Source organism: Camelus ferus, chromosome 11 (assembly GCF_009834535.1).
Source record: "Camelus ferus isolate YT-003-E chromosome 11, BCGSAC_Cfer_1.0, whole genome shotgun sequence".
Lineage (NCBI taxonomy): Eukaryota > Metazoa > Chordata > Mammalia > Artiodactyla > Camelidae > Camelus > Camelus ferus.
The window spans coordinates 56,823,743-56,848,504 of record NC_045706.1 but is presented as its reverse complement, the minus strand read 5'-3'; the positions used below and the strand labels follow the sequence as shown (position 1 = coordinate 56,848,504).

General features: G+C 38.6%; 1 protein-coding gene and 1 long non-coding RNA gene across 12 annotated transcripts in view; one reads left to right on the top strand and one right to left on the bottom strand.

The window, feature by feature from the left end:
• Positions 1–24,762, bottom strand: part of NRG3 (neuregulin 3) — a 937,576-nt gene that overhangs the window by 214,832 nt on the left and 697,982 nt on the right. The gene's annotated exons all lie outside the window — the stretch shown is intronic.
• Positions 854–10,221, top strand: LOC116667218. Its single transcript, XR_004324033.1, has 4 exons — positions 854–1,413; positions 1,914–2,025; positions 8,015–8,099; positions 9,161–10,221. It is a non-coding gene; the product is annotated as an uncharacterized LOC116667218 (long non-coding RNA).

Sequence of the window (24,762 nt, the reverse complement as noted above, 5' to 3'; positions counted from 1 at the left end):
AGGCCCCACATGCTTGCCTGGGAACAGCCTCTGTAAGGGGTGGGGGTGGCATTTAGTGCGTCGGCTGGAAGCTTAATCTGTCACGCTCGAGCTAAGCAGGGAAGCATCTATTGTTGCTTGTGGGATGAATCTGTCCTACTTACCGAGGAGGAAATTGTGCTGCTGGCATAAAAATCAGATTTAAAAACAAAAAAAAAACCCAATCTGCTAGTTGTTAGAAATCTATGAAATCGACAAAGGAATTCAAAAAGACCATTCTGTCGGAGACAGGAGCTGTGGCGTCTTTCCTTAGAGCATGCTTTGTTTTCTGAGGATAATAAACTCTTAGATAAGGTCTATTGCAACAGTGAAAGGCACCCAGGTAATTTTTCTCCCTTTCATTGTGAGCCAAATTGGAATTCAGGTAATAGGGCAGGCTCTCGTTAGCACTTTTTAAGCTTGGCACTCTGGAGCATACCTGGCAATTTTCTTCATAGACTGAGAACAATGACTTCTGATATATGGGCACCCCAAATACCCAACAGGCTATTGAGAGAATTTGTTTAAGCAGCCACATATTTTCATAACTTTTTTTTTAATTCATTTATCGCACTTGAAATAAAGCAGGCATGTCACCGCTTCCATAATGGTACAAAGTCAGACAGTGCTTAAGACTGAAGCGCACTTGTGATGAAGCAATAAATCCTTGTTCTCTGAAAGCTGTCCTAATGTTGTTAGCTTGCCTTTATTCAGAACAACCTGAACCACAGTGTTTTGTTAGTTTTCATTCTCCCATAACGATGTTGGGAGCTGGGTGTGTGCTATGGCACACGTTCACCTCTGAGGCTTATATTTTCCAACCTGTGGGGGAGATTTTAAGCACACATCACTCTTTGTATCTTCATTTAATATGAAGATGGTATCCAAGGGAGATAACGGCTTTGAAAGGGAAGTGTTTTTGTTTTTGTTTTTTTTTAATTTTGTTTTGCTTTCTAAGGGGTTTTCATCACTTAAAATGCATTATTCCGTTTGTGTGTGGAAAAGAAAAGAAGGAAAGATGTCTGAAATGTCTCTAGTCTTAAACTGATTTTCCGTGACTTGGAGCCCACTCTGAAGTGTTCAGGCCTCCTGGGGTACCAGGAAAATTGCACAGCGAGTGCCTCCATTCTGCCTTGTACCTGTGTGCTGCAGATAATAAAGTGTGAAGATGTTGGAGAAGCCCCGCCCAGCGAGGAAACCTGCCCAGGGCTACGTGACGGAATGGGCAGCACCACCCGCTCCTCGGTTCAGGTGGCGGTGTCTCTGCTAATTGACGCTGGGTTTTAAGAACGACACATTAAAATTTCCATTTAAACAATCACACGCGTCACCTCAATAAGTTCAAACCCACCCAAATGTGAAGACAGAATGTGGCCAGCAGGTAAAGCCAATGAGGTGGGTTGACTTCATGACGCTGCTAACGACAGTAAAGAAAAAAAAGTCGCAGGATGCACTTCCATGGGCTGGATGCAGTTTGGCAGACTTTCTGACAGTGGGATAAGCCGCGCATCTTTGGGAAATATCACTGCATGTTTGTTTTGGTTTTGGTTAGTTTGGGGGGCATTTTGAGACTGCTTTTCCTTGTTTTTTTAAGATACTAAAATTTTAAAGATTTAAAATTTAGAATTTAAGATTTTAAAATTAAAAAAAAGTTATGAACATATGTGGCTGCTTAAATTCTCTTTGAGCTCATTTTTGAAAGATACAGGTATAAGAAAAAGAGAAATTCATATAATAGTTCTGTTTGTTCACCTTAATAAAGCATGACAGAATTAATAAAACTTTAGAAGTACCTGTGTAGTCTTTAATGGTATGTCCATGGGTAAAAAAAAAGCATAAATCTTGCCTTGAACAGGTTAATATTCTATCCTTTTTCTACTCTTTATTGCTTTCAGAGCTCCACTGAATTCGTCCACTGTCTTGTCTGAATTTCTTTATTACTGAGAAGCTGTACATCACAGCAGTTTTATTAAAAACGTCATCGGTCCCTCCCTGGTGGTTTTATAGGTAAGTTTTGATTCTTCAACTAGGTGGTGAAAGAGCAGGGAGCAGGCTTAGAACTGGAAATACAACCAAGGTGAGTGAAGTTGTATTAAAAAAAAACAAAAATAGGAGAAGGGTTATCAGCAGTAGGACAACCACAAAGCAAACTCAGTCTGCAAGAGCTAAGAAATTTTATTTTGAAAAAAAAAAAATTAGTCTTCAATTCTCTGTATTCATCTACTCTGAGGGGAAGGCGTTGTCACTTCAGAAATCGGTAAATTCTTAATCATGTTGTTGGTTTTGCTTCTTTCCAAATGTAAAAGGCAGTGGGGAAGGAGGAGTTGAGGAGACAATGCCCGAAGCAGGGTAGGGCAGGAGAGGGCTCAGGCGAGGACTGTGTTGGGTAACCCTGAGTAAGGGAGGTGGGACCCTGGCAGTGAAGAGGGGAGCAGAGAAATTGGAGACTCTGAGCCCAGTTGAAGTGTCAGCCAAGTGTCTCTCTTCTGGTGAGGCTCAGAGCCAAATCGCAAACCAGGTCCCTCCCTTTCTACAGGGACAGGGCCAGCTGTACAGTTTCAGTTGCAGACCTCCCTCCCTCCCTCTTCTCCTTACAACCTTCTACCCTGGCCTTCACCACCCCCCTCCTTTGTTCAGCTGCACCTAAAATAACAAGACATCCCTTCCATTCATTTTTTTTCCCCTTCAACATTATCCTTGAAGAAAAGCCCCAATTTAGTGAAAGTTTTAAAAGGCAATCCTTGGGCAAAAGAGAAGAATATTGGCTAAGATGAGAAAACACAAAATGCATGATGGTCGGCTCGAAGCTAATACTTGATTTGTCTAGTGTGTTGAAGCACAAGGAGTGAACCTAGCACTCAGCCTGGATGGGGAGAACCCCAAGAAAGAAGGTTTTTAAATGGTGGGCTCATTTGCTGATGTTTCCATGGAAACACGCGTGCTTTGGCCAGCTAAGAGTGACTGCCGTGGCCGCTAGCCCACATCACTAACTTCAGACCACTCATCTCCTCTCTTACAAATACTCATATGCCAGTTTACTTCTTTGAGCTCATTTTCTGAATAAACAGCAACTAAATTAGAGCTAATCATGTTAATGACTTAGAGTGAAAAACGGAAGAACGCTCACTTCTGACCAACAGCCTCCCTACGTTCCCAGATTGTTCCTCCAATTCCCCCTCTTCCTCCTGCTAGGAGAGCACAGCAAAGCAAAACAAAGCAAACTAAAAAAACACACAACAGACTAAAGTTGGCAACATAATTCTGGAAGACAGAAGAAAAATTAGAGCCAGAGTTAGATATTTGGGAGTTGCATTTGAAGAGACAGAAGCTGAAGCTTGGAGGAGGAGAAATTAGATCTCCTGGTGGAGAGCATACTTGGTTTTGGGGACCACGGAACATTGTTCTCCTGGAACGATCAAAAACCATCCCACTGGAGGAGCCCGTACTACCCATCCTCTTAGTTGTCATCCGTTGATTCCCAGGTCACTGACTCATTCATGGAAGGTGCGGTCATTGCTTCACGTCCCTCTTCTCCATTCCTACTCTGTCTTCATTGTCACCATCTCCATTATCTACATGGATGGCCCAGCTGACACCCAGTGTCTTACCACATGTCTTCCACGTCTATATCATCATGATTAACTGTGCTGAGTTTATAACCTCCCTTCTCCTCTTGTGTCCGCACGGGTGTACTTTTGGCAACCCTTTTAACATCCCTGGTCCCCAGTTTCAACCCAAATAAAATGGAAATGGTACCGGGAAGGAGAAAAAAAAAAAACAAGCAAGCATGGATGGTTGATATTATATCCATGCATGTTGGCCATTTTTGTGCCACAGGACCCTCTACCTAGCATGTTTGCAGAGATGTACTTTACATAATTGATGGAGAGAAATGTATGAAAGGATAGAAAAATGTTTAAATGTTTGCTTCAGTCCCTGTGTAGGGTCTGGTCTCTGCATACGTTTTAGAGAAAGCATACATGCTTTCTTCTTGGAACTAGACTTTAGACATCAAATTTAAAGTAGCAGAAGTCAATTAACTTCACAAGAGAAATGGTGGCAACCCTGTATGGTTTGTTTCCTGACTGTGTCAACTTTTATTCATAGACAAAAAATGGCAATGACTCTTTGATGTTACAGAAAAGGAGACACTTTGTCAGTGATACACAAGACTGCCAATTTTTAAGAGGCCTATTAAAGGGTGATTTGATCAAAGAACAACGCTTCCAGGTATCCGTCTTTATCTCCTGCCAATTCTCCTCAGCCTCGGTGTCAGTCCTTGGTTGGGGAAAATGGGAAAATCATCAGGCACTTAACTACGTTTTAGAAGCAGGGTGGTTGGAGCACAGCCTAGTTTTAAATCCTGGGTAGGTTTGTACCAGCAGCATAGCCTTCCTCTGCTTTCTTTCCTTCATCTGTAAGATGGAGATAATAATAGTAGCTCCCCCTGAGAGTTATTATTATTAGGGAAAAAATGGTATAAAACCTATTGTTCATGGTAAGCACTCAAAAAACGTTAGTTTTTTAAAAAATATTCTTTGAATTTGGAATCCTCATCCCTGCTTTTCAAGTGAAGAAATGGTGGTTCAGAAAGCTTAAGGATCTTATTCCAAAATTACACAGCCAGTTAAGTAGTTGAATTAGATACAAACTCAGCTGGGGTTGACTTGCTTGATCTGTGTCAAGATCAAGTCCTTGCTTGATCCATGGCATTCTTCTGGAATTCTTCTGGAATTTTTCTGACATTCTTCATGGAAATTCAGTAGAGACTTCAATCACCATTCACCCAACTACCCTCCCCAAGATGAGTATTTAAAACTATGGCCCAAATATCATGAACTGAAGCCATGATTCATAGTAAGAATTAAAGACCTAGATTTATAAGTTATCAGCCAATCTCAAAATGTTCTTTAGCAAATCACATCACCGAGACTGGTCACTGATTTAAAGGCAAACTTCCTGAGCTTTCCGTTAATTTAAAAGGTAATCACCAACTATGAATAAGGATCGGAAGGTTCTTTAGGAGCACAATTAAAGAATGATAATGACATTTCTTGATTCCAGACCGTCCTCAGTGAAAAAAAAAATCGAAATAAAACAAACAAAAACACAGAGGATACTGTTTCAGCAAGGCGAGTAACTTGCCCGGCATTGAAGAGATGGGCAGTACTGGAATCAGAATCCCAAACCACGTCTCTATCTGAAAGCAAATGTGTGCTGGGTGGGCCAGAAACTTCCCTAAGTCTCTGCAGCTTAGTGTTATTGTCTTAAAAGCTGTCAATGATGTTAGAACAAATTCCCTTCCCTACCACTCACTGCTGAAGCTGAGATCCAGGTTCTGGTAGGGAGAATATGTGACAGTGATTAAATTGTTAGCTTTCTTTAGCTGAATATAGAATTTAATTAAGTGGCCTTATTTAAAAGGAGCACTAATTAAGACAGCAAGATCTTTAAGTTAACTAGTTGGCATTAAATGTACCCATAGCCTGGCTATAGGTTCAATCTTTCTAAAATCCTTTGAACCATAAAAGGAAGAATTTGGAGTTGGATTACTATTTAATTTTTTTCTTGGGTGGAAGGAGGTAGTTAGGTTTATTTATTTATTTGTTTTGACGGAGGTCCTGCAGATTGAACCCAGGACCTTGTGCATGTTAAGCACTCGCTCTACCACTGAGCTATACCTTCTTCCCGACTGGATTACTTTAAGTTGTGTAGTAACAGCTGCCTTTAAACTCACGAAGGTTCTCCAGTGTGTTATCAATAGCTTTCAAATATATCACAAATTCCATGGCTGAGGCAACTGTTGCTTATAATGTCACTCATCTTACAACTATGATTATTCTCCCTAATGAAGTTATATCTGTAATTTTCAGAAAACTTAGTTTGTTTTTTTTTCAATCTCTCTTTAGCAAAGTTCGAATTCAAAAGTAGATGGAGGCCAGCTACTTCATCATGAGACTGGTAATGATTTCAGAAGTGAATTTGAAAGCATCTGTCCAGATTCAGGAGGCATGCCGCATTCTGTTAATATTTGAGCCCTAAATACAAAAAGGGAAAGAATGATTTCAAGTCTGAGATGTTTAGAAAGAAATCACAAATGTGTGTTTACTCAAATATAAGTTCTTCTCAACCACGGGCAGAATACTAGGGACCTGTGTCTGGCACTCACTCATACACTTTATTGGGCAATTTTAGTATCAGCGAGACAAGGATCGATTTATGTCACCATTTTATTCCTATATATCATACATTTCACTTTTTGGCTAAGGAGTTCTCATGTCAGTCTGAATAAATGTTTTCGCCTTTATAGAAATCTCTGCCCCTATTTGGTCAAGAGCGTCACTTCAGCCTTACTACCTCATTAACAAAATTAAAACACGTCACATGGCATGAAGGTACTACACAGCTTGGAGTAAATAGCAATATTATCCAGAGCAGCAAGATGGGCTGAAAAAGCCATTTTATCTAATTTAGCTTTGATTTTTATTGCATCTAAAAGGAAAAAAAAAAAAGAATCTCTTTTTAGGCTAAGAAGGTAAATTAAGAAGTAATCTATTGGGTCTCTTGAGGGAAGACTTCCCAAATTCAGTATCACCTTAGAGGTAGTAAAATAATAACTGCCTTTATCAAGAACAAAAAGGTTAGGGGGGAACAATGACAAGTGGAGGATAGATGGAATTTTGCTTCATCCATTCAAATGGAGAAATACTCTGTTATTAATTTCCTAGTATACACAAAATCTATCATGACAAATGTGACATTCTAGTTTTCAAGGGAGGCAGCTGGTTATGGCGGAAAAAGCATGTCCTATGGATGGAGGATGACCCCATAATTCTGCCACTTAGAAGTGTGACAGAAGTCTGTGACTAACCTCTCTGAGGTGTCCGTTGCTCATGTCTAAGTGGGATCACTGAGTCCTGATTTAAAGTGTGCTGTGCACACACACAGACACATGGACACAGGCACACACTGCCCCGTTCCAAATAAATATGGAGATTTTAGGCAGACAATTTAGGTTCTAACATTAAAGTCAGAGGAGAGTCATGCCTCTACTTCCATAGTTAATTGGAAGTTCCCATGACTGTCATTGATAATTTCCCAGCCAACAATGGCCCGGGATTTACTGTCACATCTACTCCCTATGATTCTCCTTTCTTAGTTTCCCTTAAGATGGCACCAAGGTTGAGAAATTTAGCCAATCAAAGACTTTCTCTGATGCTTTAACGTTCAACCATTAGTAGATTGCTTCACTTCTCTCTCTCTGCTTGCTTAGAATTAGAAGAGTCATGAACTCACACATCCAGACTGCTCGATGGAAGAAAAGTAACAACCACACTCGTCAGCTCAGAGTCTAGCAAGAAATACACACCTGAGCCAGAATAAAACATTCTAAACCTACCCAATGAGGTGGCTTGGGCAGCCATAATGAAGTATCATAGACGGGGTGGCTTAAACCACAGAAAAGCATTTTCTCACAGTTCTGAAGCATAGAGATTCAAGATCAAGGTGTCAGCAAGGTCTGTGTCTGCTGAGGGCTCCCTTGGGCAGATGGCTGTCTTCTCGCTGTTACCTCACATAGTGGAGAGGGAGAGAGACTGATCTGGATTCCCCAATCCTATCAGAACGGGACCCACCCATATGGTCACATTTAACCTCAATTACCTCCTGAAGACCCTATCTCCAGATGCAGTCACATTGGAGGTTAATGCATAAACTCACGAGTTCTCCAGAGACACAATTCAGTCCACAATGGTTACCCAGCTGGGTAATTTATGTCTATAGAATAGTGAAGACCTGAATTTGGATTCTCCTGTGTTTAGAGTTTCCAGATAAAATACAGAACACCCAGTGGTATCTGAATTTCAAATAAACAACATTTTTTTTTTTTGCATCAGTGTGTCCCACATGTAATATCTGGGACATACTTATACTAAAATGTATAAATTATTTACCTGACATTTCAATTTAACTGGATGCCCTGTATTTCATTCTCTAGATCTGGCAATCGTGTTTCTATGAGAGTAAAAGCATCCGAACAGTCAGAGAAGTACGAACCATCCTCAGGTACACCTAGATTAAAGGTAATGTATAATATCTTTCCCATCACGCTCTCCTGTTCTGTTAAATCTAGCCATCTCTTGTTTTAAGGATAAAGAGTCTGGGCACATTGTATTTATTTCTGTCAACTATACAAGGGGCATAATGAGCTCACAGAGTCCAGAGGAGGAGAATATGAATTCACTAGCTAGCTCTTCAATGGACAGAACACTGAAAGGCTGCTTCCAGAATGTGGGGACGATCAAATGAAGTAATGTTGTTTATAAACGTTAGGTGCAGATTTGTGACTTGATTTTGCGGATCTCTAGCTACGACTTTGCATGAATTCTGAATAAACTATAAGAGCATCCTGACCAGCAGCCCAAGCAAGACCAAAGGAAGAAAGAGAGCCCAGACTTCCTCCTTCATTAGGCAACTCATATGCTGTTGAATTTGAAAAGCAGGAAACGCAGATGTGCAACGTAGAGCAACGATAAGCTAAAATCAAAGACAAAACATAAGAAGAGACGCCACTGGAGGACTGTGGTGTCCTTTCTGAAATTCACTGCTCTCAGAAAAAGACGGTGAGAGAGTATGATATCGAAAAGGGATCAAAGAGGTCAGCCGTGTGGCTTGCTGGGGTAGTGTGGGTGATTCCCTGAAGCAAAGTGGTACACAGCTTGATGAGGAAGAGAGAAAAGAAAAGAAATCTGAGAGATAAATCTTAGTTTAAAGGCATCTTTATGATTGGCATTATAAAGGAGAGAGGGAGCTCATTAGCAAAGGAACTGATAAAACCACTCACAGCATGCTTCAAAAAGAAGTGGTAATAATTATTGCCTCTCTAAGAAAGGGGGCAAAATACCCACACAATGTCATTCACAAATCCGTTTGCAGACATCACAGAGCAGGCTGCAAAAAGTCCCATAGCTTTCAGATTTAATTAAGTGAAGAGAGCAAAAAAAAAAAAAAAAAAAAAAGACAGTTCACATGCCTGGATCATAGAAAATTCTACATGAAACATGATTTTTTAAAAGCCATTTTAGAAACCCCTAGAGTTTGCTGAACTCTCATTCAACAGCCTAATTTTCTCTGTTTCTTCCAGGATATTGTACAATCCACTAACAGGGTGCAGCATTTCTGCCGGCTGAAGGAAGTGGGCAGCTTTGATCAGAATTCGCAATAATATATCTCCCTTGTGTGATAAATGATTTACTGCTGAGGATAAATGGATATAATCTTTCATTATGCATGACATTCATCAGCAACAAGGAAGCTTTGGGCTGAATGGAAAGTGATTTCATATTAAAAGCCTCCTGCAACTCAGACTGCGATGAAAGTGCGGCCTTGCCTTGAAAAAATAAATGGCACAGGCTTGTAAGTTTAAGCGGATGCTCAGTCAGATGTAATCATTACTGTAAATTTGAAAATCTGTTAGGAGGAAACCGGGGAAATATATGGCTAGATCAACCTCAATTTTGCACAAAAAGCCCCATTTTTAAACCATACTATCCTACTTACTGAAATGTGTCATTAAGTCCCAACTTTGAAAGCTGAGAGTAGTGATAGAACCAGGTGGGGGGAGAGAGCAGAGGTGGGGTGTTGTGTAAGTGACTTAAATCCCCGTCATTATAGAAAGTTAATGCACAATGCACCATAACTAAAGTAGATAAATCAAAAAACAGAGGCTCCATGTGTTATTTAGAGATACGAAGTTAACAACCACAAAAATGCCCAAAGAAAATGGTTCAGTAAGCATGTCTGTGTGTTTGGGGAGGAGATATGTGTTGGGGAAATGGGAGGTAGGGCACGGGTTCAGAAGGGCAAGACAAAGGTTGTGGCTTTTCATTGTAAGCACATTTATGTTTTTCACTTATTAAAATATACACAGTTAGATGATAAAGAAATTTAAGTACCACAAATCATTTAATTTTAAAAACGATTCAGGTTTTTTGCTTCCTTGACTCTGTGACCCAGTTAATAATATCACATCTTCATTTGATTTTCAGTAACAAGAATTCCCCGATACTGTCGTATATCTCAGAAACAAAAAAGATATAACATGAAAGACGATGTGAAGGGATGAGAAGGCAAGCCACAGACTGGGAGAAATATTTGTAGAAAGACACATCTGATAAATGAGTGTTATCCAAATCATACAAAGAACTCTTAATTTTCAATAATAAGAAAATAAACAACCCAATTTAAAACAGAAACAACAGGTCATAGATCTTAACAGACAGTTCACCAAAGAAGATATACAGATGGTAGATAATCATATGAAAAGATACTCCACACTGTATATCATCAGAGAAATGCAAATTAAAGCCACAGTGAGACACCATTACACACCTATTAGAATGACGGAAATCCAGAACACTGACAACACCAAATGCTGAAGAGGATGTGGAGCAACAGGAACTCTCATTCATCACTGGTGGGAACGCAAAATGGTGCAGCCACTTTGGAAGATAGTTTGGCAGTTTCTTACGAATCTAAACATATTCTTACCATGTGATCCAGCAGTCACATTCCTTGGTGTTTACCCAAAGGAGCTGAAAACTTATGCCCACCCAATAACCTGCACACAGATGTTTATAGCAGCTTTAGTCATAATTGCCACAACTTGGTAGTAACCAAGATGTCCTCTGGTAGGTGAATAGATATATAAACTGTGGTACATCCAGACAATGACGTATTATTTCGTGCTAAAAGAGAAATGAACTATTAAGCCATGACAACACACAGAGGAACCTTAAATTCATATTACTAAGTGAAATAATTCAATCTGAAAAGGCTACATATCGTATGATTCTAACTATATAACACTATGGAAAAGGCAAAAACTTTACAGACTGTAAAGAGATTGGTAGTTGCCAGGGATTGAGGGTAGTAAGAGATCAGGCACACAGAGCACAAAGGATTTTTAGGGCAGGGAAAATACTCTGCATGATACCATAATGATGGACATACGTCATTATACATTTGTCCAAACCCATAGAATGAGAAACACCAAGAGTGAACCCTAATGTAAACTATGGACTCTGTATGATTATGATGCATCAATGTAGGTTCATCAACGTACCCATCTGGTGGCAGACGTTGTCAGTGGGGGAGACTATGCATGTGTGTGGCAGGGAGTATACCGGAAATGTCTGTACCTTACCCTCAACTTTGCTGTAAACCTAGAAGTGCTTTAAAAAAATAAAGTCTTAATAAAAATATACACATATATAGAAAACACTCAAATTAAACCGGATGGAAGTATAGATTTTGACCCAAATCTAAATGATTTCTGATACTGTAGGATGGAGGCGTTAGAGGAAATCAGAAAGAGCGTTTGTTCCAACTACCTCATTTTGCAGAGGACAATATTATAAAACAAAGGTGGGAGATTTGCCTAAGACATCAAGGACCGTAAGGAGTGGAACGAGGCTTAGGGTCCACGGATTGCGCTTCTAAATCCAGTGCTCTTTCTGCTATTTCACATTTCCTCCTAAGAAGCAAAGATATTCCTAAATCCATATGCCATGTGTGATACCAAACCTTTCAGTCTTTCTGGTGAAAGCGTTATCTTTTTGTTGGAGATCGGTCAGCACAGTTCAACTGGCTGGAGTTCTGGTAACCAAGCCAGGTCGAAAAGAGGTGGCAATATTGATGTCACTAGCTTGGACGAGATCGGACAGTGAAACATGTTCTAAAATTGAATGTCGTATGGAAACTAGGGAAATCACACAAAAGCATGGGTAAGGATGGGTCAGCTAGAGAAGGCATGTGAGGCATATTCTTTCTAAGGGTGATTCAAGTTAAGATTCTTGACCTCTCATTAAAACAAAGGAAAATGCAACCTGGTCCAGGTGAGTTGGCAAAAATTAAGTAACTCTCCATGGACAGCACATTCAAAATAGAGCCCAAAGGAATATTATTTAACTGGAGTCTTTGGTAAATTGAAACAGAAACTCAGTAGGTCAGTAGTGACTTGAAATCAATAAATATGATGATTATTTTCTTAAAAAAAAAAAAGAAAGAAAGAGAGATTCAGTTCTCATAGGTGATATATTTGATATTCCTGTATGTATTTTACTTAGGAATAAATCAAGGAGAAAGGGCTATCAGAAAGTGCACCTCCATCTCCGAGTGTAATAGATGAGCGATCTAGGCTCCCTGAAGACGTTCTCTACTCAAAGCAGGGTGCTGGGAGATTTACAAAGGTTAGACAAAGTAATCTTCATGAAACTGACAAAAAAGGAGATGGGGTTAACACTGTTTTATAGATGGGGAGATTGAGGTTTCAGAGAAATTAACTTCCATGTCCCAGGACACATGGAAAGCATGTGTTAGAACTTGGAATTGGACTTCCAGTTAAACCAACACTAAAGATGTTTACTGCTCTACCCTGTACTGTTTGACGGTTCAGCTAGCGTTATATATACATTTAAAGTGCTCCATTTCATTAACTATCTTTCAAGGAAGGCAGGGCCTATCATTTTATACTTACTGTGCAGATAAAGATAAAAGTGAACTAAGAGTTTAATGATTTGCCCACAGTTATAGAAATGGTATAATTTAATTAATTTGAAAAAGCCTAAAAGAAAAAAATACCATGATATTTAATATGGCTTTAGACTCAATAAATATGTTATCATATTTTACCCTCTCAATTCACATGTTTAATCAAAATTAAATATATTGAGAAAAAAAAAGAGTTGGTATATCTGAAAACAGAAACCTCTTTAAATATTTGAAACGAGGAAATAAAATTTAGACAACTGACTGACCAAATGAAGAAAGGGTAAGAAACTAAACAAAGGACAATAAGGTCACACAGGAACTGGCAACAGCCTGAAATCTCTCTCGCCTCCGAGCTGGAGGGACAAAGGGATCAATCTGAGTCCAGGAAACTGGGATAAATCCAGTTGGTCTATCACACGGAAGCTAGAAACCTAAATGAATCTAGCTGCTGCTGGAAATAAACTAAGAAACAGAGAAAACAGAAAGCAGATAGAAAGAGAGAAACAGAGTCCTGCCTTCCAATTTAGTGCTTCCTCTTGGCCAACTTCACTCAGAAGCCATTGGTCAAGATAGCCTGGGAAATGTGGTTTTGAGAGAGAAGAGGACAAAAGGGCGGGTATGGACGTAAATCAACAGGTCGCTGATCCGTAGGGCTGGTTACATATGGTACATACTCCATACAGCGCACCGTAAGCTACCTGCCTATGTACCCATATCTCTATAGCACAAACACCCATGCACATTTTTATAACACCAGCAGAAGTCCCTTGTCCCTAATCATTCTAGACAAGAGATCCTACTAAACTTGTAAAAACTGTACTAGTCGTAAGCCTTCGCATCCGTCTTCATTCAGAATCTTTACTATTGCTTCCAATCCATACACACCTCTACCACCAACACTCACGGACACCTAACTGCATGTGCACAGGGACAAGCCCTCACATTCACACCTTGCCCAGAGCATCTTGGGGGAAGCAATTTATCCCTCTGAGCACTCATTTCCTCCTCTGCCAACAGGGCTAATCGCCCTGGCCTGGTGCACAGAAAAGAACCGTGCCTACTAATTTACTTAAAGCTCATAAACTCTTTTGAAGATGAAAAGCTCTAGTTTTCTCATTCTGTTCCTTAGCTTCAAATAAAAAAGCTACATTATATAAAGGTTTCTGGGGGATTTATTACCAGACCTCTATCTGAAAAAAGTTGCACCACAATTAGAACTTTAATGACCTACTCTCAAACTTCCCAAGGCTACAACATAATTAGTTCATTTCATAATTAGTACTTAAAAAAATCATTTGTCAGAAGTAAATAAGAAGTGACTGGGGCTCCTGGAATTAATCTACATTATTTGATGTAGAAAAGGGAGAAGTCATATTTATCAAGTACCTACAATTTTCCAGATTCTGTGCCAGACACTTTACATAATTACCTATGTATTCCACCCAGTATTGTTATGTTAGCATTGTTTTGTTTGTGGTTGTAAAGGTGCAAAATAGAAGTTTGGAATGATTAAGTAAATTTGTCACAAAGCTAGTCAGGTTTGAAGATGTGATTTTGTCCACAGCCAGTGACTCTTCGTGGTGGAACACTGGAAAGCTTGTCAATTACTCTTCCTGTGCCCACAGCTGTCAACCCAGATATTAGAACCTTTAGTGTCAGAAGTAACTTTTGCTCTGAACAGGAAGTAGACACTGAACAATAAAGGAGAAATCATCAGAATCGAGAAGATTGTCCTGTTCCTATTATAAAGAAACCACACCTAGGATAGGTTTACTTGTAGGTAGCACCCTTTAATAGGGACGTTGAAGATGAATTATTTAGAAGAACACGTAGATGAACGGCAGCAGTGGAGACAGCTCCTTTTGAGGGGAAGAGAGTGTGGTGTCGTCATCACATAGCTGATGGCTAGCCTGGGGCACTGGGTTTGGTCTTCTTCGGGGAGTCCTTGATGTGGAGAACGACCTACTACTGGTGAGTGGGAGTGGAAGGGACTGCGATACTGGCTCACTACCAGCAGAGGTTTTTTTAAACAAATCTTTACAGAATTGGAATATTACTGCAGAAGCCTGAGAACCACTTGGCTGAAAAATTCAGTATTCCTGTATACTCAAATTACTCAAGATCTGCTCTGTTTGGAGATTATGTAAGCATTTTCTCTTATGCATAATTCAATATTTTTCTACAAACCAATGATACTGGATGAGTACACTGAAGAAGCAGATGATGCTAAAACATTTGATTATAGAGTATTCCATCTTTAACAATCATGAGAGCTGTTCTATAAGAGAAGCTATTTACATAATACAAGCTCATGGTTTAGGAAGAAGCATCAGATGGACCAACTTGTTTCTAGATGCAAAACTTACTTAATTTCAATACACCTCTATATTTTAAGGTATTATTTTTTTCCCTCTATTTTTGATTAGGATTTGGTCTTGAGTTTAGCACGTATTAACCAACAAAAGAAGTAATAAAAGACTAGTTCTAATTTTAAAAATATATGATTCCATATTCATAAACTATGACTTGAATACTCGTAAGTCATAAATATCCATAAATTGTCATTTTCAAAAAATTATGATTAAGTAGAAACCATACTCCTCAATAAAAATATTTTCCTTAAAATTTCATAATTTTGAGCATCTATATTCTACTGAGCAAAACATTTAAATTTCCTATTATAGAATAAGTTATACTGAAGACCAGTCTGCTAGTTGCTTTCTGTAGATCCTTTAAATTATATGCAAACACCCTTTCTAATCAGTGGTAATCAGTTTCCACCCTAATTTGCTTCTTATGATGTTATTAGACTTGGAATAGATAAATAGTGTTTGAATCTCTAGATCCTGTAATTTCCTCTTGATGGCTTTCTTCAATAATTTTAAGTGCCTTCTGTGAAATGAATTAGCTTCAATTTCATTTGGACAAAGAAAAGTTCATTTTATCAGGTGCCACTGAAGCTGACTTCAATTTTAGTTATTCTCAGCAGAAGCCTTTGGGGCCTCTATGTCTCTGCCTCTCTTAGGGGACCTCTACAGGGTGACCGATCACCCAGAAATGGGTGTGTTCTGAGTCTCAGAACCAGTGCTTTTGTGAAGGAGGCTAAAAGTGACCTCTCTCTGTGAGGTTCTCATCTGTTTTAACAAATTACAGTTCTGAGATACGTGGAGGTAGATGTGTATGTGTGTGAGAGAGACAGAGAGAGTGAGTGCACGCATGCGTGCATGCTTGGGTGTAGGTGCAAACAACTTCTTTCATGTGAAAGTGTATGTCGGTGTACAGTTATGTGTGTGTATTTATGACCGTTTTTCCGTGGTGGTGTGGAGGTTGAGGGGGAAGGTGCTGAGGCTGGAAGCAGGGAACCCAGACTGAGGTGACTGCAGTGGACCAGGCAGAACACGAGGCTGCATCATCACAGCTCCCCCTCCACACTGGGAGCCAGACACAAGCAGATTCCTTCCCATCAGCTCTTTTTTTTTTTTTTTTTTAAGTATATATGTCATTTTATTTCAGTGTTATACAATTATGAGAAGATAGTATTTCCTCTTCAAATATATACATGCCTAATACTGCCTCCATTTACAAATTTACTTTTATGTTAAATATCAAAAATATTCTCTATTCACCATGAGTTGTTTCACCTGCAGTTGTTTCTATATCATGATTCTGCCAGTTAATCAGATTCTTGTATTATTTCTACAGAACTGCACTTATACCATAACAACCTCAAGTTCACTTTTTGTTCATTTAGGTCTTAACCTTCCAGTGACGTTGTCTCTCCTTTATGTCAAAGACTTGACATAATTCTTTAAATATAATAAGAATAACTAATATTAACTGAACATTTGGAATGTCAGTGACAATAAAACAGGAATCTTATACATAATATCTTTAAGCTTCTGTCCTGTGATATTTCCATTTCAATTTTCATTCATTTGTTGAAGAAACTGAGGCTCAAATGTTTACACACGTATATGGAAATAGCAGCCAGAAACAGCAAAGCCACAATGCACCACTGTGAAAGACAATGGCACTTTCTATCACTATAACACTCAGGCAGAGGTGCGATGACAACTTGTCTGGGATGCCACCGGAAGGAGACAAGATTCACACTCAGGTCTTTAACCTCCTAAGACCGTCCTCTTTTCCCTAAATCCTACTCAAAAAATGTAGTCTCACTGTTTAGAAGCTAAATAGTGGTGATGTTGGTTGGGGGAGGGGGTGGTGGGTTACAGAATAAGTTTCTCCATTCTATTTACTATTCAGACAATAAAAAGACAAGCACTTGTAGTGAAAGGGTTAAATCTGACTGTTCATTTTGATGTTTAAGAATACACAGTCAGACATACTATGAAATATAGTTCATAGATGTTCATAATCGAGAAAAGGGGGCTTTTCTCAGTGGCATGTCAGTGAGCCACTGATTTGACGGGTTGGGAAAAGAATCATTTAAACGTACTTTAGAGACGGTAATTTAAATAAGAACTCTCTCTCTCTCTCTATATATATATATATATATTGCTTATTAAAAAACTCTTCTCTGATATACAACAATGTTCCTCCTATTAGACTATTCACAATAGACATTAATTCCTGTTTATACTGGGATTTTCTTATCTTGGAAGAAACCCTGATCTTTTAATTAGCTCCTGATCCATTCCATATCCAGAGAGAACCAAAGCCCATCTTAGCTAAACTGAAAAAGGTAAGGCACATTTTATATAAGATAAATAGTTGGTGTAAATCAGAAGGAAAAAATGTTTTGGGGTTTCTAGGAAGAATAAAAATAAATGCAAAGAAAAATAATTACTAAAGAAGCAGGAGGCCTGGTAACTTCCACAATATGCTTTTCTTTGTCCCTGAAACAGAGCTGGTTCTGCAAATGCTCACAGAGGGCATCTTACTATGGGAAGGAAAGTTCACTTTTGTCAGAGAAGCATTCCATTCCCATTTTCAGGGGGAAAAAAAAAAGTGCGAGTTGAAATGACTACTGTTTTTCAGAGGGAAGAATAAAGAGGCAGAATACTAAACAAATCTAAACTACGGCAAACCTTAGAGTGGCCGCATTCAATTTGAGTTGGTTTTGTGAGAGCCTCAGCTTTAACACTAGCCAGTCTTGAAATACAATTTACTTATTTTGTCACAGGGAAGTCCCTCGTGGTCCCTAGTCCTCTAATAACCCTTCATAAAAAACACCAGGCCCTAGTACAGGCTCCATAAATTCTCTGCATTAATATTCTTTCGGACCCCCTCAGCCCTTTTCATGTGTCATGCGACGACCGGTTTGGTTTCTTTACATAAGATTCCTCATTCGGGAGAAACGCTCATAGTCAGAGATGCTGCCCCCTTGAATGGGTCCAATATCCTTTCCGGTTGCTCAGGGAAGAGCTCCGGCAGCATCCATGCCCCGTCCCTCCTCCGACAGCCCTTATCCAAAGGCAAGAAAGGCTCAGGCTCTCCCGGGCCCTGTGTGTAGATCCGACCGCTTCTCCCCACCACCACCGCTAAGCTCCATCTCTTCCCCGGATTCCTGAAATAGCCCCTGTCCTGGTCTCTATGTTTTTGCCCCACCACGAAGATCAGCTCAGCCTTTTAAAATATGTCACATTATCTTACTCCTCAGAGCAACTCCACAAGTCATGAATGAAAGAGTTCTCTGAATGATGAATGAGGTCCTCCTCTTGTCTTCCTCTAAACTTATTTAAAATTTTTTTTTCATTTTAAAAAATCATTTTTAATTTCCTTTATCAATGTTTTATAGTTCTCAGTGTATAAGTCTTTTTTTAAATATTTTTTATTGATGTACAGTCAGTGTACAATGTTGTGTCAATTGCTGGTGTACAGCACAGTGCTTCAGGACACAATACATACATACGTTCGTTCTCATATTCTTCTTTACCACAGGTTACTACAAGATATTGAATATGGTTCCCTGTGCTCTACAGTATGAACTTGTTGTTTATCTATTTTATATATGTTAGTCAGTACCTGCAAATCTCGAACCCCCCATTTATCCCTTCTCACCCCTTAGCTTGTTTGTGATAATTCTTCCCAGACCATGTCACTCTGGCCACAACAGCCTGCTTGAAGATTGTCAAACACATTGGGAACATTTTCAGCCTCCCTCTTCCCGGGATGCTCTTGCCCGCATCTCCGTGACAAACTCCCTCAGGTCCTCAAGACTTGGCTCAGATGGCGCCTCCACAGTGAGCCCTCACCTGACCACTGGACCCTGCCTCCCACCCCTAGCCCCCAGCCTCTCCACACCTCCACCTAGGTTCTCAAAGTGTACTCTTCTGACCTGCAATGACAGCATCTCCTGAGAACTTGTCGTGCAACACAAATTCTCTGCACCCAGCCCAGATTTACTGATTCAGAAACTCTGGGGGTGGGGAATAGCAATCTGTGTTTTCACAAGCCCTCTCAGTGTTTCTGATGTATCCTAAGGTCCGAGATTCACTGTCCTCTAATAACAATGATACTTAATGGGAAAATGTTAGTAGCTTTCCCTTTCAGTTTACACATAACAAGGATGCCTGGCTCAACACTTCAATTAAACAGTTTCTTGGTGGTTTTATCCAGCAAAATGTAAACAGAAAAGTAAATACAGTTTAATGAACTATACCAATTTATTATTTTTCCAAGACGTTATAATCTTTATTAAAAATCTAACTCTTAAAATTAATAATGAATTTCATTAATCTCACTTGACAGAGCACAATATATAAAATCCTTACTTTTTATATCCCGTAATCAAATATTTAGAAAAAGAAATCCCACTCAAAGAGGCAAGTAAAACTATAAATGCCATAGAATAAACCTAACCAATGGTGCATAAGATCCTTTTAGAGAAAATTATAAAATTTCATGAAGGATCTAAAAAATTATTTCTCTACATAGAGAAGTATAAAAGTATATCATTTTCCTTAATGGAAAAAAGCAACATTGTAAAACGGCAATTCTCTCAAATTTATCTAAAATTAAATACAGTTTCCCATGTCTGTGTGTTTATGTGTGTGAATATAGGTATGCATGTGTGTATGACTCAACAATTAAATAGAACACTAAAGTGTGAAAGTAGGAAGTTAGTAAATAAAATTTTGAAGACACATAGGTGAGGGGGGGTTGCCGTACAAGATATAAAGACTAGTAATAAAGACAGTATGAAATTTGCCTTGTGATAAATTTAGACCAATGGTCAAGAATAGCAGAGACTAGAAGCAGACCTACATATACTTAGACATATGTACGATACTTAAATAAAAACGGAGGAAGTCAGAGGGGAGAGGAAAAAAATCATACAGAAAGGGTTGGAGAGCCACTGATCATACATATGAAAGAAAAATAGATTATGGTCTCACTATACATACATACACACACACAGACAGATAAACCCAGATGCATTACATATTTAAATATGAGACAAATGTTTAAATATTTAGAAGAAAATATAGCAGAAAGATACCTTTATGTACATGGGCTAGGGAATAATTTATTGACTAAGACACACAAGAAACAATCATCATAATTAAAAATAAATACACTTGATGTCTTAATACAAAAACGAAAGACATTTCTGCACCATTAAAAATCACCAAAACACAGTTTCAAAAGAAAGGCTAAGGTAACAGGAAAATCATTGCAAAGCAGATGACCACAAGTTTTACTCTCACGAGCATGTAAGTAACTTTTTAAAATCAGTAGGAAATGAAAAAATGCAAACATGTTAAAAGGATTTTAAAATGTAAACAACAAAGAAAGAAACCTAAATGACACCCCCTCCCAAAACAAAACATAAAAACAACAATGGAACAAAAACATTTTACAGGATATTCTCTAAAAATTGGAGAAATGAAAATTTAAAAAAGATGTCATTTTACACTCAACATAGGTGCAAAAATGAATTCTAAGTCGTGGTGTATTATGGGAAATAGTGTGCAAACTGGGGCAACAATTTTGCAGAACAACATAAAATCACATTAAACGTGAATACTTCCTTTGACCCAGCAGTTTTGTCTCTCGCCTTGCTAAACGCCCACAAAGGAATTCTCACACTTGTGCAGAAGATATGTGCAAAAATGGTAATGGTAGCATTTATTTTAATTGTGCAAATCAGAAGCAGCCAAAATGGGCATAAAAAGGATATGTGTAAATAAACATAGATTGTTCAAAAATATAATGGAATATAAGCCTACAGTAAAAGTGAACCTACTTGTAGGTCAAGATGCACCAGAGTTCTTACTCAAGACATCCCTCTGCTTGAAATAATTATTTACACTCTTTAAAATATAAAAAGAAAAATCAAAAAGCAGCTTCTGGTCTGAATACCAGAAAAGGAACAGAAATTCAAAGCATGAATGGTTCTGCAACCGTGGACTTGCCAGGTCTGGGAGTCTGGGCTTCAGCTCCTATAGGAAGAAAGGGGCTAAAAATGATGTCATGTCACAGAAGAACAGAGTCAGGCTCCCTGTTTGATATGAGGGGGCCAGGGTACGTGGCTTGCCCCCTCCAAAGAAAGTAGCTTAAAAAACTGCTGCTGGGAAAAAAAAAAAAAAAAAAAAAGCCTGGGATTGTAACTCCAGGACAGCACCATCACACAGAACACTCTGAGATAATGGAAAAGACTGTCCATTAAGGTTCTCTTTGGACACAAATGACTAGTGCTATTGGGAGGCAGCATTTTAAATACTACTTAATTTAGTCGATTGGAAATTAAATTTAAATAGCCACAAGTGGCTAGTGGCTACCTGTTGGACCTGTGCTAAGTAACCAAAAGGCCTAGGGAGAAGAAAGAATGTAGGCATGGAATTCATGAGCTGATGACAGACTTCTGCTGGTCTGGGGACTCAATCTGCTTCTCCCAAGTATCACAACCTTATACAGCCCAGTTCTGGGTTGCCTGAACCCAGGGGGTCTGAGAGGCAACTGACAACAGCATTACAGAGATGAATGGGCATCAAGGAAAGTCAGCAGGGAGAGGAGAGGAAGAAGGCAGGAAGGCAGGAAAGAAAGAAAGAAAGGAACCACACACAATCCTCTCATTAAAATGAGACCCAAAGGAAATACTGAAAACCTACAAAGAAACTGAATCCTATAAAAGACAGTAAAATTCACTCCAGAAAAATTTAATTTTATGGAACCAACAAATGTTTTGAAAGATGCTGAAATGTTCAATGAGATAAATTAAATATCAACTCAAATTAAAATCAAGATAGCATAAAACAAAATCACCCTCCTCGCCCCCCCCACCAAGTAAAACTAAAACTCTTGTCTTAGGAAAAAGAATTAATTAGACAGCATAGGGAAAATATAATATAATATAAATATGCTATCATATAAATTAGAAAATACATTCAATGGCTAAATGTTAACTGGATACAATTAAAACACAAATGAGTGAATTGAAAGACGGTCATGGGAAACTCATCCCAAAAGAAACCCAGAGGGATAAAGACAAATCATACAAAATACGTAGGACAGATGGGGAGACTGTGGCATATGCTCAAAAGCAATCCCAGAAAAAAAAAAAAAAATAGAGGAAAGGCAATCTTTGAAAAATAATATCTGAGGATTATCAGAATTGAAAAAAAGATAGGAATTCTCTAATCAAAAAAAAAAACAAAACACAAAAAAAAACCACACACACACACACACACACACACTAAAAGTACCAAAATATATAATTTCTAAAATAAAATAAATCAATCCAGAGCTAGATAGATTTTGGTAAAACTGAAGAAGATCAAGGGCTAGGAGAAATGTCTCAAACCAGGCAGAGCTTGTATTAAGAAAACAATTCACAGAATGTGAAATCCTAAATTTATCACAATGACTACCCTGAGAAAGGAATGAAACGTAAGGGCCATTTTTCAAAACGCTCTCCACTGTTTGCTGTTTTATTTCACAAGAAAAGCCTGCATTTAACTTGCAAATAATTACATGATGAAACTGAGTGGTGGGTGCAAAGGTGTTCATTATGACTTTTAAAATAGGTTGTATCTTTCAGCATTTCAAATGTATACTTCTTTTTGATTGGGTTTTCAGAATAAAATATTCAGAATTAAATGAACTGGATATGTACATATATTTAAATAGTTAGATTTATAAAGCATGATGTTGTAGGGAGAAAAAAATATAAAGAAAGTAAGTTTGTATGGTGCCTGTCAGCTGAGCGCCAGCCCAGCAAAGGGGCAAAAATGTAAATACTTGTCTGGGATGAAGACTCAGAAGGAAGGAAAGTGGTTTACACAGTGAAGGAAGAAAATGTTCAACAGGATTTAGCTTTGGCTATCTTTTTTTTTTTAATATAATAAGTTCCGAAGCAAATGTTATTGATGTTTATAAAGAATTACTCCATTCTGGAGACATAACCAAGAAGGGCATGGAAACATTATATAAAATGTTTTCAAATCGAAAAATGCAAATTAGGCAATCACCTTACAAGCTGTTCAAATTTCACATATCCTTCTCAAGACTCTAACGCATTATTTTGGGGAGGCAGCTTTCTGTTGCTCTGAGCAGCCACTGGCAGCATTTAACATTGCTCCTCTAATAAGGTGTTGTAGCTGAAGAGATTGTCTCAAATGCTTAAGATATGCCTACTTGAGAATGTTGAGATCAACAGCTGCACACTTAGCAAAAAAGTATACAAAAGGACACCCAGATGGCCAGTAGCACATGAAAATATGCTCAATATCGCTGATTATCAAATCAACACTACAATGAGGTATCATCTCAAACCAGTAAGAATGGCCATCATTCAAAAATCCACAAATAATAAATGCTGGAGAGGGTGTGGAGAAAAAGGAACCCTCCCCTATGCTGTTGGTGGGAATGTAAATTGGTGCAGCCGCTATGAAGGGTCCTTAAAAAATAAAAATAGAGTTACCATGTGGTCCAGCAATCCCACTTCTGAGCATATATCTGGAGGAAACTCTAATTTGAAGAGATACATGTATCCCAATGTTCCTAGCAGCACTATTTACAATAGCCAAGACACAGAATGTTCATCCCAGTCTAAACATCCATCACCAGATGAACGGATAAAGAAGAACAATGGAATACTACTCAGTCATAATAAAGAATGAAATAATGCCATTTGACCAAGGATGGGCCTAGAGATTATTATATTAAGCAAAGTGAATCAGGCAGAGAAAAACAAATATCATATGACACATATGGAATCTAAAAAAAATTGATACAAATGAACTTACTTACAAACCAGAAACAGACTGACAGACATAGAAAACAAACTATGGTTACCAAAGGGAAAAGGGTGGGGGAGGGATAAATTAGGAGTTTGGGATTAACATATGCCCACTACTATTTATAAAACAGATAAACAACAAAGACCTACTGTCTAGCACAGGAAACTATATTCAATATCTTGTAATAACCTATAATGGAAAAGAATCTGAAAAATAATATATATGTGTAAATATAACTGAATCACTTGGCTGTGTATGTGAAACTAACACAACTTTGTAAATCAACTATACTTCAAAAAAAATGAAAAAAAAATTCTAATTTTGAAAAAAAGAAGAAAAAAAAAAGGATATGAAGGGAGTGGGCCATTGCCGAGGGTGGGGGTGGGGGTGAGGGTGCTGGGCTTGAGGGCCAGGCTGTCCCTGTGACTCCATATTCACATGTGGAACTCAAAAATAATCCCAAAGTCTAAATATGAACCTGGCCCCCCAGATCATTATCAACGTAAGAGGATAAACATTTGACTTAATCGCTTTTAGCTTGCATAGTAAGATTCAAGTGTTTTAACATATGGTTGGATTTTAGGGTTGCCCTCAGCTGGTCCCTGAAAAAGTCAGGAGCAAAACTTGACACAGGCTCCGTATATGCGGTGCTTTGGGTGTCCGCTGGCAGACTAATTTCAGGAAAGGGGAGTGGGAATTTCACAGGCAAGCCTGGGACACTGTTCTACAAACACCAAAATAAGAAATTCTTCCACCCGGGATGGGTCACTTGAATAGATTTTCTCACTGAGCAGAGCTGCCTTTTCTTTTGTTCCCCTTTCTTGTAGACAATAGAGATCGAGGTTATCTCCAAATTTGCTTTGTTCTACCTCAGATAACAAGTCAACACTGTAAGCCCCCCTCAGCAGCACTGATTCATTCCTTTCCAGAGGAGAGTTAGAGGAGGATTTCATCTTGGGAGAAAACACTTGTAGAGCTTGCAGCTTGG